This window comes from Pelmatolapia mariae, linkage group LG14 (assembly GCF_036321145.2).
Source record: "Pelmatolapia mariae isolate MD_Pm_ZW linkage group LG14, Pm_UMD_F_2, whole genome shotgun sequence".
Taxonomy (NCBI): Eukaryota; Metazoa; Chordata; class Actinopteri; order Cichliformes; family Cichlidae; genus Pelmatolapia; species Pelmatolapia mariae.
Window position 1 is genome coordinate 36,773,396 of NC_086239.1, and position 16,801 is coordinate 36,790,196.

A 16,801-nucleotide genomic window follows, 5' to 3' on the forward strand; every position below is an offset into this window, starting at 1 on the left:
TCAGATCATTCAAAACAAGAGGAGCAGCTGCATGAATACAGTGTAAAAGCAGATCAGAGAATAAACTGAGGCCTGAAAATAAAATAAGAATTAAAAACAGTGAAAGAAGAGCAGAAAAAATGCTGCTTGGTGTGCGTGTCTGCTTACAGGATTAAAGACAGTTTTAGTCCTGAGGGTGTGGCCAAGCAGCTCCACAGTCGGAGGATTACAACTGTGTGTGTGTGTGTGTGTGTGTGTTGGTCGTGAGTACATTTGTTTCTCTGTGTGCATCTGCAGGGTTATACTGTAGTTGGCGGCTACAGGGCATAAAGCCTTCCATTCCTCTTTCTCTGCTCCTTTTCTCTCTCACGTCGCCCAAGTTTCCAGCTCAACTCCTCATTTTCTTTCCAGGTAGTTGTGCACATGTGCCAGTTCAGAATATATGCCACGTTAGAAACTATAGAGAATAAAGGATTTATGACCATTTAAATGTCAAAGCTGTCCTTTTTAAAAATGTACTGCAGGCAGCCATTTGCAGTAAAACGTGCTCCAGCGCCACTGAGCTGCTGCAGCTGACAATTTCTGAGAGCAGTTTCTGTCATAATCCTGCCTTAAATGGTCACTGAGCACAAAGCCTGCAGCAACTCGGTAAGAATGGAGTTCAGTCCACAGAGAAAAATCTTCCCAAAAAACGCCCCAATGAAACAACAACAATGACAAAAAGACAGTAAATATGGATTTGAGGCTACATCTGTTCTACTGCCACAGATTAAAGTATCCTGCCTGACAGGACGCTCAGAGGTTCTTCAGTTTTCTGCACGGGCAGAAAGATTTCAGTTCATGTGAAGGAGGAGGAAAATGGTGGAGCAGTAGGGCGATACAGCTTTTGAGGAGTGGCGATATAAACATTACTTTTATTTTTATTGCTGAAAAAGACAAGAGCGTGATGATGAAGTGCAAACTGCATCCAGCACAGAAACAAGTGCATTTTACTGCTAACAGAACTTCAGCTCTCTGTGAGCATCTGCACAGACAGCATGCTAACACAAAACTAGCCAACAACCCAGAGTGATGATAAAGAGCGATGAGTCAGTGCTGACCACAGCTCAGCAGAGCCTGGTAACAAACTGATGCGCAGTCAGGCAGAAGTCTCTACATCTACCTGCTCATGTTTCTGCTCAGAATCACAGAGGCGATCGCTTTGAAATGTCTTTGAGCTGGTTTTCAACTTTATTTTGTTCATTAATAGCCAAAAACAGATGATCGTATGTGTGTCCCCATTAGGACAGAGATCTGCGTTGGTGTGTGGGACTGTAGCTTAAGGTTCATACTGTTAACTACTAATTATGAGACAATGTGTATTAGTCAAGTTGTTGCTTCATCATGTCTAAGTCAGCTTTGTTGTAACTCAGGCCCACAGTAAATATGTTGGTCTCTCAGTTATTGTGCAGGACATATGAAACACAGGGCTTCTTTACATGTATATGCAACATTTTAACCGTAGTGATTTCGATAAAATGTGACAATCATTCTGCAAGACTAAAAGAGAATTTACGTGACAGCAGCACATCTGGTGAGCTGATGATGTGTAATTTAAAAGTGCAAAAGTGTAATTTAACACAATGCTGGTTAAAGAGGGGAAGAAGAGGCAGCTCTCCTGTGATGGAAAAAAAAGGGTATCCCTCTAGATTTAAATTACAATAGAGCCACGAGGTTCACAGAGAAATGGAGGCTAATTGTGAGTGTAATTAATCTTGTGATGAGGGTGAATAATGACCCACATGCACTCTCTAGATTGGATTTAAATCACTGACCAGCACAGGTAATGTTAATCCTCTGATTTCCTTTCAGAAATAAATCCACAGTCTAAGAGGGTTTAAGAAATCTCTGCTGCTCCTCAATAAAGCATGCTGATTCAAAATGAACAGCTGAACTCTTCAAGAATTAAATGCATAGCGATTACAGCAAGTAGCAGAGGCAAACAGGCAGCAGGTTAACAGTCTGGTTTCGTGTCACAATATGAGCAGCTGATCTGATCTGATGTGTTTTTTTTAAAAAAAAAGCAAACCACAGTTAAAAAGCTTGTGACCTTCCTGAAGAGCTGGAGGTGTTCAGCCTGCAGCTCTTTATCTAAAAGTTCATAGGAACTGCAAAAGATGAAAAAAATGTTAGAGTGCTGAAAAATCCTCAGCATTAGTTGCTTTTCTAATAACAGACTGCAGCTGGCTCTGCGCACTGTTACAAACTCTTGCTTTACATTAAAAGCCACCTTACTTTTTCTAGCTGAGCACTTGAATGTGAAGCAGAAGCAGTCTGATAAACTGTTTGCTTCAGCGGCCACTTAACCTCCCGAGACCCTCCAATGCTGTGTGAACATAGTCCACAGTGATAAAAGACTAACTGGCATCAATGAGATAAAAATTTCAGCACATAATTTTCCTGTGATTCATCCACTCTTAGACAGGCTATCTGGTTCCACTGCAGGGATAATAATAAGACCAGTATACTGAAAACTGTTTAGTGACACAAAATGAAAAAATTGGGGTTTATTGGACGAAAACTAAAAGTTTTGAAAAAACCTTAAAAGTAATATAACATTCTGGGGTTGCGACTGATTTGCTGCCCAGCCTGCCGATCACAAACCAAAGAGCTATAATTATACCTGTGAACATGACTGATGGAGACTTATCAGCAGAGCGGCAGAGGCCAAACAGCTGCAGCTCCTCAGCTCTAAAAGATGCCTGCTGGCAAAATAATAGAGACGTGAGAAGCATCTAAATATTGATCCTCTCTTCTTTTCAACTCTTCTCTTACTTGTCTCTAGAGGCATCCTGTCCATATAACGTGTGTCTGTTCATGCTGACTAAAGCCCACAGGTCAAATTAATCACAGACCTCAATTTACACCCGGATTCACCTCAGCAGCTGTTTATTGTGCCTGCTAACCTCTATGTGAGTCAATTCCACCTTGGCTTTCATCAGAACCATTTCATTTGCCTCAGCAGTCTCAATCTAGACCCAGAAGCTCAAAGTCCAAGCTTTGGATTTAACTTCATCAGATATTTTCAGACGTCTAACGCTTATAGCACCATGCATTTTTCACTGAACATGTCCCGAGAACTGTGTGAATACACAGTAAAAGTGTCGTTCTGAGATAAATTTTGTTAAGAACTCAAGAATTTCCAGCAAGTTCCCCAGATAAGCACTCACATCAGTCTCACTCTGGATTCTGACAGTTGTGTGTTAGCATCTTGCCTGCTGTTGTTGCTGTTCTTGTTTTTTGGAACCAGAGGTGTATTTAGACCAGAGGGTTGAATGCCAAATCATCAGTTAGAAAACTGGCTGCAAAGCTGGACTCTAACAGTGCAATACCTATATCATTATCTGCTAATTATTGCTACTGATCAGAAAAAAAACCCTTAGAATTTCACTCAGCTAAACTGAAGCCCAGGATTCAGGGGCAGGCATGTTGGACAGCATTTGTCAGTTCAGTTCAATGACTCCATCCAGCTCACAGGAGACACGCACGCACTTCCAAATTCAAGTGTTATAAAATAATTTCACACCCTGCACAGTTTTATGAACAATGAATTGAAATTTAAAACTTATTTTCTTTGATCATAGGTGGTGTGTATCATTAAAATCTGCCAGAGGAATTTAGTTCTTACTGTCGATTTCTTTCAGTTATGTTGAATCTGTCCACTTTGCTCACTTTTTACTTACAGAATCGCACGAGATCAGCAAGGAATGAATTATACCAACTGAAAGACACAACCCCACACACCCCCCTCCCCATGGTGCCATGCATTGTTCAGACTGTATGAAGGAGCTTCACCTCATAAATTATTTTACAACCAAAATGGTAGAAGGAGGGAATCCTCTCTTCTGCAATATTGGTGCACAGCATGATAAATTTTGTTATTTTTAAATCAGCAAAACCTTCAATACAAGATAGCAGCTTTGCAGTCTGAAAAGTAATTCTGCATCGTACATAGAGAGACGTTTTGTTTTGAGTCTTAACACCTGTACAAGAAAAGCCGCATGAATAATTTAGATACACAACTCTACTGGATAGACTCCACAGTTAATACCAGCTAAAGGGAATAATGACGTTTTCAGAATTTTAATGTGCAGTTGTTCCTAAAGAGAGATGACAGGAGAAGGAAGGAATTCGTTTTTATTTTATTTCACTGTACATGCTTTGGTCGAGGTCCTCGATTAGCGGTTAGCTTTGGAAAAAACAAAAGAAAAAGAAAAATTCAAACCACACTGAAATGCTTCAGCGATAGTTTTAAAGGATGAAGAAACATTTTCTCTTTAATTCTCTGCACAGGTTTTTCAGATCAGTTCAGGGACTGGACTCTGCCCTTGCAAGTAGAAATGCATGAAAGCATTTGCTGAATATAATATATAATATATGTCCAATATAAGAGAAAAGTTGCATGACAAGAAACTGGCTTACAAAGACATTATATGATTTCAGCTCCTCTCTTCTTCCTTCTCTGCGCCATTGCTTCCTCTCCTGTCCTGAAGTTCACAGAGGGCAGAGGTTATGTTTCAGGACAGGCTCATCTGTTTCACCTAATGCCTTCTTTTCTACCATCCATCACATTTCTGAGTTCTTGAACTCTATGAGTTCTTTTGTTTCCATTTGTTATGGTAACATTATGAAAGATTATTAACTTTCAAAAGAGACAAAATTTTAACCAATTCTTTTGACTCTGGTGTTTCTATGTCCTTAAGCAGTAAGAGCTCAGGCTGGAATGAGACATAATTCTCTTGAGTGAAAAGGAAGTAATGTCTTCTCTTCTATAGAAATATGGAATATGTTTCACTGCTTTGGCTTTTGTTTAATTTTCCATGCTGACTTTATTAGGGTTTCTGATGAGAACTGTTCAGCTGACACAGATGACCACATAAAAATTATTATTAAAACACCTATTGGAGCCATATTTCAGATTGTAGTTCCTCAGCCTAAAGTATAAATGTGCTAGGGATAACCAGTAGCTATGCATACAAATGTAAAGTGTAAAAGCAAATGTATATGTCATTTGATCCACAAAGAGGTGTTAATGAGGGTTATAGAGCAAGTTATGTACCCATTCGGTGGTTAACCGTTTTGATATTTATATGTATCTGAATGTCTGAATGTTTACACATGCACTTTCAAAGCAGTAATAAGTATGTGTTGAATCTACCAAGTTGGTTTTCCTGCATTTATCTGAGTGTAGGATTTCCTGGCTTCTGGGCGGCCAGTAAAGTATCACGAGGGCTGTACACAGGAAGTGTTGTTTGTTGTTGAGGTGTGCAGAGAGTAAGTTATCCATCTCCATCTTGCTGTTTCTAATAGTTCTGTGAGATTCAGAACCACACGACGAACCCTCACGTTACACTCATACAATCTGTGTTGTTTTTGTGTACATTTATTTCATTTCATTTATATTTAATCGCTCATTTTCGATACAATTGTTCAGTCTTATTGTTCAGTCTGAACAATAAGCACTGCACTTTAAATTCACCTTCAGGAAAAGTGCTGCACGATAAATGTGGACTGATTAAATTACCACTGCTTTAAAGAAACAGTTACTCATTTTTAATGTCACAATAAAGTATGTTGTAGGTGATAAGCTACTATGGCAACGCTGCTGTTAAATATGATGCAGATGTTCCGGCATCTGTTTATGCAGCATGTTGTCTGGTGTAATTATGTAACAATACACTTTAGTGGATAATCTGAGCACAGCTCCAGTGTTTGTAACTTGTGCTGTCCAAGCATGTCTGAAACTGAAAGTCTTTGAATTTGAATATTGCATAACCTGAATTCAACATCAGAATGAAGATATTCAATCGAGCAACTCATATACACACGCACACAAATAAATAATGTATAAGGATACTCTTTAACTTGACAGGGGGAAATGAAGAGGCATGACGAGTCTGGGTGGTAGAAAAGATGAAGAAATGAGAGGGGGAAGTAGAGAAACAAAAGATGAGAGCAGAAGGATGAACAGAGACATTAAAGAGTGAGACAGGGAGAGGAGTGCACTATCTAATATGGCAATAATGGAAAAAAATGATACGTATATTAGCAGAGTCAAGGCTACCATGGTGTGTGGGTGTGTGTCTGTGGGTGTGTGTGCACGCGCTCAGGGTGGTGGTTCATTTGGACACCTTAATTGAGTGTTCTGCAGTTTCCCTCTGGGTTCCTGTCACCTTGACCTGAGCTCAGAGCTCCATCAGCAAATTCTGAACGAGATGATCTCCATTAATACAGACATGCAGTAAACGTGTGTGGCAGATATTTCAATTACACCCAACACCCACGCACATACAAAGAGCAGAGTAAAACACACACACACACACACACACACACACACACACACAACAAGAGCAAAGTGATCCAAAGTCACACACATGCATACAAGCACAGTAATGACCCCCACACAGCACCCATTCATCACTTGGTTGGGTCGCTGCGGGATACAACTAATGAGGCATCACAGTGGCTGTTACCCAGAATGCATTGCATTAGCCCTTCAAGGCTTCACACTATTTGGCCATTCATTGACACGCGTGGAACTGAGTGCTTTTGTGCAAAAAGTGCAGAAAGTCACTTACTGCTGATTGTGTATGGTGTGTGTGCGTTTTCTATACAATGAATGGTAAAATTTTACCAGAGCATAAATCAATAAAAAAAAAAATTTAAGTGTTGAGTCACTGAATATCTCACAGAGCTAAAGCTGCAGATTTTTATGCATCTTTTGTGTCTCATGTTTGATTTCTGCAGTGAATCTTTAGACGACCTCTGCTTGAGCCTAAGTGGTCGAAGCCGTTGCCAGCGTGCATCCCTGTGCTCTCTGCTTTACATTATGGTTGTGTCCTAGTGTTTTACATGCGGATTACTTCTGTCCCTCAAGTTTGCACTTTCTTTCGCACCCATTCCAATAGGTTTAGCAATTTTCCTGTAGGGATTTGTTGACATCTGCGAGTCCTCATTTTGAGGCTTTGATAATTATTTTTTACACTGAGGCGATATTTATTATTTGCTTATCGATCCATTCAAAAACTGAGGGGAAAACGTAAACACATATTTTTAACCTTCAATTTTCACTTCTAAAGTCTGTGAGTGGAAATATCTGGAGTTTGCTACACCGAGTTGAAACAGTGACAAACACAACCAGTTAGTATGAAAACCAGTTAAACTGGAACATGCAAATGCAAAGGAAGAATCAATGGTACTGAACAGGACATTCAGAACAGATGTGCAGTTAACAGAGAGGTGTGTGTTAGGCTACATCATACAGTTTGTGATAAACTATTAAAATGATGAGAATAAGATCCAGTCTCACAGCAAAATGTATAAGAGCTAAGTTAGTTCTAAGTTAGGCACAAGCAAACTGATCTGGAAAAGCTGCCGTTAGATGCTGAAAGCTCCACTGCTGCTCCCATCACTTTGTAGCTGACAGTGGATTGCTATAGTGGTCAATCCAGGCTTGCTTTGCTTGTAATCACTGCAAGTCTCTGAGATTTCATTGAGATGGTCAGTTATCAGCACAATCCTGCTAAAGCATTCCTGTGTATACTCCGCTTAAGCCTCTGGGGGTAAAAGCCACTGTTCTGGAGCCTTTAGTGCATATAGATAACTGATAATTGTCCTTTATAATCTAACTATGAATGCAGATTTGTTTTTAAAAAAAAAAACAATAACAAAGACTTGTGGTTGTGACTACTCAGACTACAAACAACAACTGGTGGAAAAACTCTTGACCTTTGCCTACAGATTACTGTACACACCACCAACTTGCAAGAAAAAAAAAGAATGAATTAAGACCAACATGGTTATTGTGGATCTGGTCTAACCTTATGTGTGGTGCATCAGACTATTATTCACAAGGCAATAAAGCAAATGGTCAGATCTCAACAATGTCTTGAAAACAGCGAGTATTTCTCAACCATAAAACTCTGTAACTCTGCGACATGGTATAGATGAGGTGGACCAGCATCAAATGTCTGTCCCCATCACTGCAATTCCCAAGAGAAAGGGGAAGAAAAGGTGGGAAGGAGAGCAAACTCACCACTAGTCTCAGGTGGTCCTGGCAGGCTGCAGAGAACGAGAGAGAAAGAAAAGCAGATGAGTTGGCTTTCACTTTTGATGTTTTCGTGAACATTTTGCAGCAAAGACCTAAACATCGATGGCTAAAAGCATCTTAACAACTCTGCACACTCCCACAGGCGCGCACCAAAAAACAAAAGCATGAATATGGAGTGCAGCATCCCACATCAGCTCAAGGACAGGAGGAGGGAGAGGGATTTACCACGAGAGACAGATGGAGGGAAAAATAAAGGGGGGATAGAGAGTGTTTAAGAAATACGCAAGTAGTAATATAGGTCAGTGATGACGTCTCATATGTATAGGTGTCAGTTAATTAGGTGTACTATCATCTTCATGGATTATGAGCATAAACTTTAATACGCACACACTTCTGTGTGTGGTATGTGTGTGCAGTGTTTTTCTACCATAGCAGCAGATGTTACAGGAGCAGAGGGACCAATGAGCTGAGACAGATGTATCCGTGAGCTGATATATTAGGTTGATTTTTCATATATTTTCAGTTTTGGTAAATCTGAGTCCTCCACTGCAGATTAAAAAAGAGATTGCTTGCTGACTGGGGTGAAGAAATCATTTTCTAACTTGTGATAACATTCTGGTTTTAAGAGCCTCTTAAACCTAAAAAATTGGAAGTTTTACTGTCCCACAGTGGCAAACAAACAGGTGTCTCCACCCTTAAGTTATGGTTGGATATTCCTCATGGTGGTAAGCTAGGATAGGACTCATGCTCAACAGTGTGAGCTTTTACCAGGAAAAACATAGTCTGACCTTTTAAATCTCCAAGTCACTCATAAAAGTGTTGCCACGGTTACAACAAAAAGTCCTTAAAATGTCATGCAGATAATCTCTCCTTATCCATCCATCCATCTTCTGTCACTTCCTGTTTGCAGAGGCAGCCTTCTAAGCAGAGAAGCTCAAATCTCCTTCATCCCAGCCACCTCCTCCACGGGAACACTGAGTGATTCCTAGTCCAGCTGAGAGACAGATCTTTACAGCGAGTCCTGGGTCTGCCTCCCTGTAGGACACATACCTCATCCAGGAAACATTCAGGAGGAATCCTAGTCAGATGCCTGAACCTCCTCAACTGACTCCCTTTGATGTGGAGGAGTCATGGCTCTACTGTGAGTCAGCATCTTCTCTCTCGTCTGCAGCTGGTCCAGAATTCTGCTGCACGACTTTTAACCAAAACTCGTAAAAGAGAGCACATAACTCCCATCCTGGCTTCACTCCATTGGCTGCCTGTATATCTTAGAGTTCATTTTAAAATTCTCATGTTTGTGTTTAAATGTTTAAACGGTCTTGCCCCAACTTACCTCTCTGAGCTTCTGCATCCTTACTCACCCCCCAGGTCTCTCAGGTCAGCTGACAAGCTGCTCCTGGAGGTACCCAGGTCCAAGAGGAAGCTCAGAGGGGACAGGGCCTTCTCTATTGCTGCTCCTAATCTGTGGAACAGTCTGCCCCAGCACATTAGAGAGGCCCCTTCACTGTCCACTTTTAAAACACATCTTAAAACCCATTTTTATTCCTTGGCATATGACACAGTCTGACCCAATTTTATTGATTTTATTGTTTTGATCTAATGTGCTGATTTTATTGTTTTAAATGTAATTCTCATCATCATTTTTTATACTATTTTATTATTGTCTTTGCTATTTGTGCTAATTTTATTTATTTTAATGTCATTTTAATAATCATTTTATATATATATTTTATTTATTTTTATATTATTATTTTTCTTATTTTTTAACATGTTCAATGTATCACTCTGGCATGTCAAGTGTACAGCACTTTGTGTTCAGCTGGGGGCTGATCCGAAAGTGCTATATAAATAAATTGCTTGCTTGCTTGGCTAACACATTTTCCAATAGATAAATTCTAGAAACGCATTTCATAATAACAGATATAATACATGGCTAAATGTATAAAATGTATAAATGGATATATGGATTAAGTAGCCTGACCACAGTTCCATTAAAATTCTCATGCTATAGATTATATTCGTATAATTATTTTGCCTTTCTGAATAAAATTAAACACAGTTTCACACCACAACGAATTATACCATGTAAACCCTTTAAAACTGGATTGACAGTGTTTACTCAGAAACACTAGTTTCTTTGTCTTTCAGACATCTGTTAAGTCTGTTTTTATCTTCTTCTAATCTACTGTCATGTCTCCTCGTGGCAGTCACCCCCACCTGTATCTCCTTTGCACCTGCTGCATCACCCTTTGCTCACCTGATTCCACTGAAACCTCTCACCACTCCCTCTTTGCCAGGCTGACTTTGTGCTTTTAGTTCTCTCAGACTCTTTCTGCCTGCTCTGTTTGTTTGCCTCTACGGTTCTGGTAACTTTATACTCTAAGTAAAGCTTGTTTTTGTATCAAGATTGTAGGCTTTCTGAATAAATTTGATTTTTTTTTTGTAGACGGGCATATTCGTTGAAACAAAATGTGCTGTATCCTTTTTCCACTGTGAGGGAATAAAAAATCTTTAATATTTGCTTCTCGTAGTGTTTTTTTTTAATCTAAATTCAAATTCTCGGTACTTATGTCATATATCAACTTAACACTGCATAACTGACTGATGACGAGAGGATAAAATATAAGATACCGAGGTTCTTATTGATCAAATGTGTTAATATTTGAGAAAAAAAGATCTTTTTAGGCTTTTTTGTTGCAGCCAGTCTAAAAATCTGAGGATCTGTCTGATTTGGGACACAATTAAAGACAGAGAGATTAAGCCCCACATCCTTCCTCCCACAGTCTTATCCTGTATTAAGAGGCAGATGGAGCTTCTTCTTTACTCTATCAATAGCTGTCTATCTGCTGAGAGGGGCGGCCGGTCTGAGATGGAAAGAAGGAGACAACCAACTGCTCTGCAAGTCAACACATGTGATGTAACTCAGCAGACCGAGAGGACAGACTACACGCTGAAAATCACACCTCTTTCCTGCGTTTGACCAGGTTTGAATGTACAATCAAAGCACTTGATTGTACTTGAAAACTAATTTAAACTTCATATTACATGACACAAACAAGACATCATGCAAACCAACCACCAAAGCAAAACAAGGGTAGGGAACAAACAACCAATAACTAACAGGGAACAGGAAAGAAGAAAAGCCAGAGAGATGATTCATGGAAGGAGTTAGTGTGACAGATGACGATGATTCAAACAATAGGGTGAGATAGTGGCAAATGATCTGTGGTGGCGATATCTAAAGGGAGCAGGCAAAAGAAGAAAAACATCTGAATTCAAAACTTAAAAACAACCCTTGGACAATGACATGTTTACATGGTGGATATAAAATGGTTTGTACAACCTGTAAAAGTGTTGAAGTTGTGGCTTTGATTGGATTGCATTTATATAGCGCTTTTCTAGGCATCCAAAGCACTTTTTACAATTCCACTATTCATTCACTCTCACATTCACACACTGGTGCAGGCAAACCACAGCTGTAGCCACAGCTGCCCTGGGGCAGACTGACAGAAGCGAGGCTGACATATCGTGCCATTGGCCCCTCTGGCCAACACCAGTAGGCGGTAGGGTAAAGTGTCTTGCCCAAGGACACAACGACCAGGACAGAGAGAGCTGGGGGATCGAACCGGCAACCTGCCGGTTACAGATGAGCTTCCCAACCCCCTGAACCACGGTCGCCCCGTGATAAAGCTAAGCTCTCCACAGTCCTCAGGTGTGTTTTGTAGGTGTAATGAAGGAGCGGTAACCTTGTATGTGACACTCATAAAAATTAGATTTTCTCCTCGCTCTCTGCTCAGAGAACAGCTGATGTAAAGGTCTCGGCTAAAGGTTGACTGCCAACACTTTTGTTACTGATGCATTTCATCAGGAGAAAGGATGCCATAGTTCACCACTCCAAAAGATCTTCGGAGCTGTCGCTCTAATCACAGTGCTCTTTAAACCAGCATGTCTCTCTTTTTTCCCCTGTTACATGAGGTAAAGTGCAGTTATGCAGCACATCACCACTCTTAGCTACTGACCCATCTGACAGCATTTCTAAAGGTTGAGTCAAACATGTTGAAAATGAAAAAGCCTTTAAAGTGTACAGAACAATTCATTTTCTCCAGTCAGGTTTTTCCACAATGAGGATAATAAGGCCAGTGCGTACCTATTTGACTGTCATGGCAATGAGAACCCTTTGTTTCAGGGTGTCCCTTAATAAAGTGACGATGGGTAACTCTAGGCTGAAGCAGCTTCAAACAGACTCAAGTGTTTTGTTTTTGTGTGACTGCAGAGAGCATGACACAGGGGATGAGGAGTATCAGAAAAAATAAAGCAATTTTCTCAAGTATTTTCACAAAGGTCTCCCCTGTTTTAACGTGCCACAATTCAACTGTGAGCAATCTCTTCACAAAAAAGTTTTAAAAATGGACAGATGTGTTGGTCAGACCCTTTATTTTGGTGAAAGTCCAACCAGTAAGACTGCAATTCACTCACTGCTCACACTGTCTCAGAGATAAAAGGTGCAGGCACTTCCTTAATTGTTGCTGCTTTAAATACTGGAGCTTCAGACTCTCCAAGCTAGCAGAGAGACAGTTCTCTATAAAATGGGATATAACAAATGTTCCCTCTAAGCTGCGCGCGTGCGCAATTGTGCACTGCTGGCACGGTCTCTGCGCACAGAAAATCTGCGTTGCGCACAAAAAAAATCTAATCTGAATTGAAATTAAAATTAATACTTTAACAATTCTGTTTGGCAGTGTTAGTCAGTAAGTGACTGGCTGCTCCCGTATGGGATTAGAACGATGCCACCTTATCCCATAGTCCAGCCAATAATACGATTCACATTTGTATATGCGCAGCTAATCAACGTCGTTGACAGCGTCCTTATGTGCCGACACCGGTGTTTAGCTAGCAAAGCGGCGTGGCTGATGTGGAGTGAAGCCACGTTAATGACAACGTGTACAACCATTGGAGATGTGAGCAGGACAGACGGAACAACTGACGGAAAAAGTGTGGACTTTATACCAGTTTTTAAATTGTGTTGATAGGCCACGTAAAACCAGAGTTATGATAAAAATATCTGCAATGTTTGGTTTTCTTCCTGAATACTATCGTTGTTTATATTGTGGCATGCAGAGGAATCTCAACAAAGAAGCTCACAGAGAGATTGCAGTTCAACCCCAAACTGGTAGGAGCTCTTTATTAAACACTTGCTTGTGCGACAATGTGCTTCAAGGGTCAATAACAGCATAACAGAACTCACTTATGGTACTGCATTCTTCCTATAAAACAATAACTGTCAGTGACTTTGTACCGTAGTATAAACACAACATTCAAGACAACAGTCAAAAGTAACGTAACCATAAACAATGAAACAAGAACATCTAACAGCAGCACATGTCCCAAGGCATGATGGGAGAGAACAGCTGCTCCCCCAACACGCCACAATATTTACTGCGGGAAGAAATGGTAAAAACGGCGTTTTATAAGGAAAACGATCAAAAGCACTCTCCGCCTGTGAACAAAAACAAAACCAAAAAAAACCCCGCCCTTTCCTATTGGTGGAAAAATGTACCATGTCGACCAATCAAAAATGATATGGCAACATGGCATTTAGATGTTTAGGAAGGGGGGAAGTTTTAGGAGTGACGGCGTGTTTTGAGATGTGAGAGATTTGCGACGTTTAGCGCAAATCTTGTGTAGTTAGTGTGTAGTGTAGTCAATAGTTTTGTTGTGTGTGTCAGAACAATGAGGCGACTGCTGAATGTTACAGGTGTTACAGGAGTGATACATCTGCTGTTGTCAGGCCTGCAGGTATCAGGCTGTTGTTCTCCTTTATCTCATAGTGGACAGAAATTATGTTTTGGAGTGGCGCAAATAATTTGTGTGGCATCAGATTTGATGCAGAACAGCTGATTGTTCTGTAAATTGTTTGAAATGTTTATTTAAAAAAAACGCCTTGGCTGCATTTTTAGGTAAACAGCTGCAAAAAAACTTTGTTGTTTGCAAAACTCAGTTACTCTTTTGAAAAAGTAACTATATAATTAATATCCCAACATTGGTCATTATATACTGTATTTGGCAGACAGAGAGTTACAGGACTCTCTCCCAGACCACAGACTCATACTCATAATACAAGACAGAGCTTTATAAAAAAAGAAAAAAAAAGAAAGTTTTGTTTTCAAAATTAGAGTTCAAGTTATTTTACTTCCAATAGTGTTAACATACTACACAGGTCATGAACAAGATTTTTTTTAATTTTCATTGTAAGTGGGCTAAAGCAGTTAATTAAAAGTAGTCTAACATAAATGTAAATGCTGTAATTTGATGATTTTAATAAACCATGTAACTTGGATGGATTCGACGCTGGCGTGACCACAGTGCGCACGTCTGCTGTTGCTCACTGTGGTCCACGGGACCGCTCAGGGAGTTTGTGTGTTCGCTCAGACACATGAAAAATTAGAGGGAACATTGGATATAACATTCCTGGACCAACACTTTGAGTTTTGATGGTCATGTATATAAACATATCCACTTAGCCTTGACTTACCTAAGTGGATACACTTTTTATCCCTCTGACGTAAAAGGCCATGAGGTGGGCAGGCAGCTTGGAAACCCAAGTTTGTGAATATGATAACTCAAGAACCAGGCGACGCAGGAGGTTCAAATTGATACAAAAGGTGTACGAAAGATTTTGGACGAGTTTGAATCCAAGACATTGACCTTTAAGGTCAGAGGTCAAGTTTTCTGAAAATCTTGTGATGGTAACTGGGAAAACCACTTACCATATTTCAGTCTAGCAGCTCTGAAGCTCAGCAATCCTTATATCTTTTTTTTTTTTTTTTTTTGGATAAATGGAAATGTAAAAAATAAATGCTGACGTTTTACAAGAGGCAGTATGGACCTGTGTTTGATATAGCTGTCAGGCACTAATAGAGTCATAATTTACACTCACGACTGTACTTTTGAAAAGCGCCAGGCTAGCTGCTTCCTCATCATTCATTCCCAATGCCAAGCTTAGTTAGCCAACTGCTGGCAGCAGCAGCATCAATCTTCTAATCCAACTCTCCACAAGAGAGTCAAAAAGTGCATCAATCCCAAAAAACTTTTCTTAGCAGAAACATTCAGCTTTATAACTGAAACACAATTATTACATGAACTGTTTAAAAAAATGAAATCATGCTGCTCTTGCATGCAGTCATAATTGTTAACCTTCATCTATATTAGCAAGCAAGAAACCATCAAACCTTAATGAGAATTCACTTTATTCTCTAAATATACAATTTATCTTTCTATATAAATGTCTGCCTTTGACCTAAACATTTTATTGCCACAATCTAAGAAGTTGGAAAAAACAGTCTCCTGAATAAAATCTCCAAAGGAGGAAGCTAGTGCTCTCATCGGCACATTTACAGGGAGCCAGGTCACTGATTTACTGATTAGAAACAGCTGCAGTCTCTGTAGTTTTGAGGAGAGATCATCCACTTCCACATTTATGAAACGTTGGCAGCTGAATAAAGAACATTAAGTCTTCCAGTGAGGGGTAATCCATCAATATCATGCCAGTACTGTAGGCATGGCTGAAGCCTCCGAAACTATAATGACAGTGCAAAACTGAAAGCCTACAGAGACCTGCTGAGTCTTCAAAGATATTTTTGGTTCTAAGTAATTTGAATGAAATTTAAATAAGTGAATTAAAAAAAACCCCCAAAGAATAAATACCGTTGTTTACTTGGGGGAGATATAAAAAATTTATGACAATTAAACTTGAAGAGAGGAAAAATATCCAATACAAATGTAATATCCGCAAAAACTTTGTTTCATTTGCTCTTTCCTGTATTCAAGAGGATAGAGAACAGCTTTAGAAGCACAGATATCTGCTTTCAGTTCTAAAATGATATGTCCAGGTGACGCGTCAGTGAGCACGAATCAAACATTTCCTGCATCCTAATCCAACTTTTAAATTGGTGCCTTCATTTAAATGCAAATACAGGGGAACCACGACTTACGAAATTAATTCGTTCCAGAGGGTCTTTCGTAAGTCGAAGCACCTTTTTCCATCGCCTTTTGAGTGAAGTTCTTGGTGGAGGAGGAGGTGGCGGAGGTTGAAGAAAGCATACGTATGCATGCATACATATGTACGTGTACATGTACATAACATTATGGAATTTAATTTAATTTTTTTTTTTAAATTTCTATTTTATCTATTTCGTTACGCGGGCATTTTGCCGTACCACAGGCAGAAATATTGCCGTTAAGTGCCTTCGTAACTTGAATTTTTCGTTAAATGGGGTCTTCGTAAGCCGGGGTTCCACTGTAGTTGCAGCAAAGATGTAGATGGATGTATAAAAGCGTTATGCACACCTGTTAAAGAGCTTAAAGAACTTCAGCTCATGACAGGATATGTATGCATACATACTGTAAATTGTCATAATGCAACCGTTAAATGGATAAAGCATCTCAGTGAAAGCACCAAAGAGCTCTTGACACAATTTATTTAAAAACCTTCAGGCTGCAGGGTAAAGCACGGAGCGCTGCAGAGAAATGAAGGCTGCTCTCACTGTTATGGTCCTGCACAGACGACGCAGCGCTGCAGCTCTGAGGCTTCTCATTTCTTCTATTCTGACAAGTCCATCGGCTCAGTCTCTTTATGAATTTGCTCACCCTGCATCAGTCACAATGACCCCGGTTTGACCCGTGGTTGCTAAATGTCAACAGCAATGACTCTGGTTGACACGAAGTGCTGAGAGT

The 16,801-nt window shown here is 39.9% G+C and overlaps 1 protein-coding gene across 2 annotated transcripts in view; it reads right to left on the minus strand.

The window, feature by feature from the left end:
• Positions 1 to 16,801, minus strand: part of slc8a2b (solute carrier family 8 member 2b) — a 208,432-nt gene that overhangs the window by 96,332 nt on the left and 95,299 nt on the right. For both annotated transcript variants that reach the window (XM_063493884.1, XM_063493883.1), the window contains exon 3: positions 8,054 to 8,079. The gene's annotated coding sequence lies outside the window, so the exon portion shown is untranslated. The remainder of the gene's footprint in view (positions 1 to 8,053; positions 8,080 to 16,801) is intronic.